Source organism: Sinocyclocheilus rhinocerous, unplaced genomic scaffold, assembly GCF_001515625.1.
Source record: "Sinocyclocheilus rhinocerous isolate Xijiao unplaced genomic scaffold, SAMN03320098_v1.1 scaffold95, whole genome shotgun sequence".
Classification (NCBI taxonomy): domain Eukaryota; kingdom Metazoa; phylum Chordata; class Actinopteri; order Cypriniformes; family Cyprinidae; genus Sinocyclocheilus; species Sinocyclocheilus rhinocerous.
In genome coordinates, this window is record NW_015662004.1 from 1,207,485 (window position 1) to 1,214,601 (window position 7,117).

The following is a 7,117-nucleotide window of genomic DNA, read 5'->3' on the forward strand; positions in this document are numbered from 1 at the left end:
AGCTGCTGTGAGAAAAGGCTATAAACGATCCGCCACCTGCAGGATCCGCACATGCGATAGCCTACTAGCCGGGACAACTTCTTTATGTTTACAGACTAGGGCTGTGCAATTAATCGCATGCGATTGTCATGCGCATCTGGTCAGTAAAGCCGGTCCCGTGATTAGTTAGTAGTAACCATCACCTGCTTTCAGATGGAGCGGCATGCACTCCACAGAGCCGTAGTTCACTGACAATTAGGCAATATCATGTTCATAATCGCAGATGACTCGCATTCAATTATGAACGCGATATCGCCTAGCTTGTCAGTGAACTACGGCTCTGTGTATTAAATGCCGCTCCATCTGAAAGCAGGTGATGGAGATTTACTACTAATCACGGGACCGGCTTTACTGACGAGATGCGCATGACAATCGCATGCGATTAATTGCACAGCCCTATTATAGACGTGACGTAATGACGCAGTGCCATGCTCGAATTTCCCGCGAAAAGCTACCCGTACCACTCAAATTAGAAAACATTATTATAAGCTTACCATTGTGAATCGGACTAAAGTAAGGCGATAGTTTTGAACATTGGCTGGTCATGTACTTTCTCAAATATTGATTTCGGATCATTTTTAACCAAAAAAAGTTACGGACGGCAGCTTTAAGCAAAAAAGCACCTCTCTAGTGTTATTATTTTGTTGTTGACTAACGAACAAGCTGTGTGCTTTGAATGGCTTTCCCAAAGTAAATGTAATGGGTAACGGACTCCACATGGAGTTTGTTGCAACATGTTCTTAATATCATGTTAATACCAACCATCTTTGATCATCCGATTACTTGCTTCAGAAGACATACCGTGCACATACTGCATAAAAAGCGCAACGAGTGCAAAGGAATGGCCTGTTTTTTGTTTTATATTTTTCCAAACATTTCTCAGTTCTAACAAAATAAATGTTATGAAATAGTTATGTGCAAAAGAAACATAAAATATATACATCTGAAACATGTGGGGATGTGGATATATAATATATCAGCCCTCTACAAACACCTTGGCAATTGAATCGCCATTGGCTAGTAAATTTTTTTGTTTACTCGCCAGACTGATAAATATATACATACACTAGGGCTGCACGATAAATCGCATGCGATATTTAACGCGCATCTTGTCAGTAAAGCCGTTCTGTAATCAGCGGTAAATCTCCATCACCTGCGTGCTTTCACAGTAAGATCTGAGAATTTATTAGCAATTGGCTAATATTAGACATCATTTAGTCGCCAGAGTGAAGATTTAGTCGCATATGCGAGTGATTTACTCGCAATGTAGAGGGTTGTATATGCAGTGCTTTTTGAAAATTACATAAGAAATTAAATTGATTTTACTTCTATCCCTTTTTCTCTCTCCCTTTCTTGTACATTATTTATACATTTCATAATAATAAAGTAATCATTAGTGATTAAGCTGTTTTTATGTATTATATATGTTTTTATTATTATTATAATGACAAAATTCTCTCATGGTAAAGTCATTACTATATATTTATAATTTTCTAATGACATTCAGCACTATTTTACATCAAGTGAAAAGTTTTTGTTCATACTACTGATTTTAAAATAATCTGTTTAATTGGTATTAGCGACCTCTGAGACATTATGAACTCTTTCTGTATGGATACATTTTTATAAATTTCTCCTTTTATATTCCAAAGAAAAAAAACACATACAGGTTTTAATATTTAAAAAAATATGAGGGTGAATAATAAGTACATTTTGAAGTGAACTACTCTTTTAATTTCACGATAGGCATCTGAGTTAAAGGGTGGGTAAAACACATAATTCCTCGCTTATTCAAATTAGGATGTGGACTTATTCAACTGTCCTATAGATGACCACCCCTGCAATGTTTACTTGAAGACAGTATGACCTACTAAACAGCTGTCGACTGCTCACATTTCTACACTTCACACCGATTAGACACATCTGCATTAAACAAATAAAGTGAATGGCACTAAAACGCTTAGCGTAATTTGTGCGTTATGGCCAAGAACATATGTTACTCTGACCTACTAACACTTCACAACACCCTGAACTCAACATGGCCCCCTTCAAAAACAAACAGCGTCAACCTAACCCGTAGCGATTCTGCGCTAACGCCCACGTATTGGCGTGTTCTGATTGGCTGCAAGCAAATTCATAACCCGCCTCTGCAAGCAAGCGATTGCACCTACTCGATGTCAATCAAGCACAATTACGCATAAACGCCCCTTCTCGTAGCGCTTGGTTGAGTCGACAAGCAACAAACAATTTCGCAGGCCTCCCTCATGTTACGTAAACAGATGGAATGCGAAACATTAGCTCCTTATAAACTTTTAGTTTACACACAAACACATGATTTCGAAGTTTTAACAAAGCAGCTGGCATATGAACATCATTTTGCGATAAAACGACTCGTTCAAACGGATCACAAACTGCGTTTTAAAGCATTCGAGTTTCTTTTGATGCACGTTTCGGACAGTTATCAATGTACCAACGGCAGTCTAGATACCAGAAAGACTATCGTGTTTCAATTTCACTTTGCATCGTGCTGATGGGGGCGTGTACCCTTACAGACTTAGTGGGGTTAATTCTAGTAAGACATCGTAGAACGTTAGTTCTCAATTCTGAGGACCTTTACTTACTACGCCTGATTTATATTATTAGATTATTCATAAAGGATATGGGTGTGTCAACTGGAGGAGATCTCCAAAAGGTGCAGTGCTGGAGTCCAAGCAATGTTCTAGAAGTTCTCGTGTAATTGAAAGCGAACGACCAACATCTTCTAAGTTACCCTTACTCAGCAGCAATGACTAGCCAGCTAAGCAACCACAGGAAAAAAATATTGATCTGAAAGAACAAACGAGCAACTCAAGCTGCAAAAACACACAGCACATCGCTCTATCAGTGAGGGTTTCAAGAGGAACTAGAGCGCTGCTTTCACACTATGGCCTCCGTGTCCCTCCCCTCTGCTAACGAAACTTAGCCAGAGAGCTAACTCAAAGAGACAATGTTTTGAAAATCCTTAAAACAACTATACTCACACATTTCACAGCGTTGTCATAGACAAAATGATGACTCACCTTTAAGCTACCCATATACTAGTACAAAAATGGTTGTAATTCCAATTGTATTCGGCTTTAGGAAAACTTAATGTCATTCTTCTCAAGCCACGCCGTCTTCCTCTCTGGTTTGTTTTGTTTATCTTCTTCCTGACGGGTTCCTGGAAAGCGCGTGACTGCCTTGTCACGTGCTCTCCCACTGGCCAATCAAGGCGAGCGCTCGTTCTTGACCCAAAACAAGCTGGCCTATGTGTAACATTTTCACACAATGTACAACTATATTCAATTATATTATAAATGTATTCGTACTGTGTTATGATATTATGTCATTAATATAATGCCTAAAGGCATTTTAATCTACACGCTTAAAATGAGTGCTAGCTTTGTTGTGCCATTGAATGAATGTCTTTACAAAACTGACATTTTTGACCTGGTTATGACGGAAAAGCAGTCAACAATTATTCCCTTCAGGAATGTTGGAGAAGCATCTCAGGATGTAGCTCAAGTTGTTTGAGTGAATGTCCAGGGTGTTTACAGCTGGAATCCAGGTGAAGACTGACTTTTTTGTGATCAATTTTTATTTAAATTGTAACGTCAATCTTTGTTATGCAACATATGTAACGGTAATATGCATGCATAGTCTTTAGAGAACACATGAAAAAAAAAATTACAAATAAATGAATAGTCATTTCTGCTTTATGTAACCATTTCTTAGCATGTGGTATTTGCTGCTCCCTCACCCCCAATTATTTTTTCTTCTCCTGCCAGTTTGTAATGTTTGTATGTGCAAACGTGGTCTCTTCCTTCTCAGTATATATATATATATATATATGTATTATTATTTATCTTATTGCAAGCATACATAATAGTATTTTGTGACTTATTCAGAGAGTAAAAAATACTTTTTTCTGATCTTGATATCTGTTAGCATGTTGAAACATGTTGATTTATTGTCTGATTTATTGATACCTCTTGCTGAAAAGCATCAATAAAAAACAATAAACTAACAATATTCTAATAATCAGAAATGCACGAGTGTGAAGACCTGTTTGCTAGGTGATTCTGCACCAGAAGTTTAATCACAAGCCTCTACAAGTGGCACAGGCTTTATGGATCACAGCTAATAATGTCTCTGTATGGACAATAATCCCTGAAATGGTTAAACCGCTCTTTTATAGATGGAAATCCAAGACAAAGTGTGTTTGTCAAAAACTGTTTTGAAGCTCAAATATAGTTTGGATTTTGGTTAATATTTTTAATTTGAATGAGTACAGTTGCCCAAACTCAATATCCATGCATTTTCCAAACTGCTTGTCCTGTCGGGTCACAGGGATGCTGAAACGTCTCGGACCGTAGGCAGGGAAGCAGCCTGTTCAGATGGCCAGTCCATTACAAGGCTTAGTGTAAATACTATTAGAAATTAAATTAGAAATGCATATACAACAAATATAATAAACAAGCCAACTGAATGACTAATTAACGTTATACTTTAAAGCTCAAATGAAGAGTTTTCCATTTCAATATATTTTAAATCTAACTTATTCCAGTGATCAAAGCTGAATTTTCAGCATAATTACTCCAGTCTTCAGTGTCACATGATCCTTCAGAAATCATTCTATGATGTTGCTTTCGAAACTGTGATGCATCATTTAGAGGTTTGGGTTAATTAAGTAAAAAAAAAAAGGAAATAAATATACTCAAAAAGTGACAGTAAAGACATTTATAATGCTAGAAAAAAAAATTATATTTCAAATAAATCCTGTTTTTAACTTTCTATTCATCAAAGAATATTGAAAAAAAAAAGTATCTTGGTTTCCACAAAATTATTAAGCAGTTAAAACTGTTTTAAACATTGACAAAAATAATATAATAATTAATAACTGCTTATAACTGAGCACCGAAATCAGCATATTTGATTTCTAAAGGATCATGTGACACTAAAGACTGGAGTAATCATACTGAAAATTCAGCTTTGCATCACAGGAATAAATTACATTTTAAAATATATTAAAAAAGAAAACAGTTAAGAAAAAATATAATATTTTATAATATCACAGCTTTTACTTTGGATCAAATAAATGCAGCCTTGGTGAGCATAAAAGACTTTTCAAAAAATCCTAATTATTCCACATTTTTGACTGGTAATATACAGTGTGTATTGTTCAGTGTTGGGGAAAGTTACTTTTAAAAGTAATGCATTACAATTGTTGAACTTTGCAACAGAGACAAAATTAGGCTGATATTAAAATTTCATCTTATGCCTTAAATGTAACACCATCTAAAACTGAAGTTATTGTATGAGGTTTCCAAATAATGAAACATGTATTTGTTAAAATTCACTGCTTGCAAACCAGAAACCAGGCTAGAATCCATAATATGTTTATTTAAAGGCAAGTTAAAATTCAGAATAAATTTCAGTAGCTTTAGTATATAGTGTTTGAGATGTCTCAGTGATTCCAAGTGGAACGAGTACAAGATTCCATCAAAGGGAAGGGCTTGTGTTTGCTTGTAGGGCCGTGTGCATGTCCTTAAGTCCATCAGCAGGAATCTTCCCAAGGCCCCGGGCAACACGCCAAGCCTTTTACTAAATAATAGCATCTATTACTCCCAAGAAGGAAACAAAACTTAAACTTACAAGAAGATGAAAGAGGTTTTGTGTTGTTTGAGTGCTTGCTGCTAGTGTAATCTATTGGTCGAAAGAAACATGATGTTATATAATACTTACAAGATGAATTTAATGTCACATATCCTTTAAATGTTGTGAAAAGCGCAAGTCTCTGTAGTTAAGCGATGCAAATTTAAGCTGTTGTTGAATACTGATAGTATTCCATGTCTCTGCAAGGTGGTTTTTTACTTCTAGTGTAATGAACTGCAGCTCCAAATAAGAGGATCAACTGGGCCAGCTGTGAAAGAACAAGAACAGTGATGTCAGAATTAATCCAAATGCTCTTTCTCACTTTTTTTTTTTTTTTGCCAAACTCTGCATTCTTTGGGATTCCGAGAGAGGGAATGGTCCGCTTCGTCATGGTAACACTTTGTACACAAACAAAAAATAAAAGGACAAGATGTACGATGTGATTAGTATTGAGTTTCAATGCATAAACAAAAATCTATCCTTCAGGGTATTTTAGTCATTCACAGAGAGAGCACATATTTTCAAATGATAAATCAATAAATATGGTGTAAGCTGCAAACAAACGGAAATGACTTTACATGCTATGAAAAGTTCTATAGTCTTGCCCCACTCACAGTACTGTTTCACGGTTTCCACAAAATTATTAAGCAATATTGTTTTCAACATTGATAATAAATGATTAATAAACTGGTAATAACGGAGCACCAAATCAGGATATTTTGATAATTCCACATTTTTTTATAAAAAAGATAAATGTTATGGGATGAATCTTACAAAAACATCCAGTTCATATTTCACCCTAATCTACAAAATGAATGAATTATTAAATACTCACTAAAAATACTTAAATATAATATTTAGATATTTATATTATAATCAGCAGTATAATTAGGCTACTGCTACTTTAAATGCTCTAAAATGTTACATATATTATTACATATATATATATATATATATATATATTTGTTTAATTTACATACAGACATGCATATACACATAATATGTATATATATATATATATATATATATATGTGTGTGTGTGTGTGTGTGTGTGTTTATATTTTTTTGCAAATATGATTTATTCTGAAGCAATATTCTCATTTTATTCTATATTTATATATTCAATATTTTATCCAAGGACTTTTTTTTTTACCTTTATAGAGGGCATTTTCCCACTAATCTCACTCACACTTTCATTTCAAATTCTTACATTTGATCTATAAATTCAATTATAATAATGTGATTATCTATACGTTATCAAATTAAATCACTTACACTGAAAAATACAACTGCATAAAATAATATGAGATTCTTTTAAATATTTTTGAATATGCAAACAAGAAATGATGGTGGAAATGATACTTTTCAACGAAATTAAAACGCCAGTGCCAGTAGTGTTTAATGA

General features: G+C 34.6%; 1 protein-coding gene across 1 annotated transcript in view; it reads right to left on the bottom strand.

The window, feature by feature from the left end:
• The window catches only part of LOC107727272 (CREB3 regulatory factor), a 22,589-nt gene extending 19,382 nt beyond the window's left edge, over window positions 1-3,207 (bottom strand). The window contains exon 1 of the mRNA XM_016537090.1: window positions 3,099-3,207. The gene's annotated coding sequence lies outside the window, so the exon portion shown is untranslated. The remainder of the gene's footprint in view (window positions 1-3,098) is intronic.
• Between the last annotated feature and the right edge of the window lie 3,910 nt (window positions 3,208-7,117).